The following is a 259-nucleotide window of genomic DNA, read 5'->3' on the forward strand; positions in this document are numbered from 1 at the left end:
ATTTATCTTAAGATAATAATATGCAAAGTATACTCACTATATATATATATACTTATTTAAACATGGTGTTTTTTGAAAAATAAATAAATATTTTACAATCTAATCTTTAAAAATCTACATCTACAAATTTTTATCATAAGCATACATATATAAATCTATATAATTACACGAATACAAGTTATTTTTTCATACTAAACAGCATTTATATATTTACAAAAAGACATAGTTCAGTATTACTGATCTTTTTTTTTTAGCTTTA

This window comes from Arctopsyche grandis, chromosome 11 (genome assembly GCF_051622035.1).
Source record: "Arctopsyche grandis isolate Sample6627 chromosome 11, ASM5162203v2, whole genome shotgun sequence".
Classification (NCBI taxonomy): domain Eukaryota; kingdom Metazoa; phylum Arthropoda; class Insecta; order Trichoptera; family Hydropsychidae; genus Arctopsyche; species Arctopsyche grandis.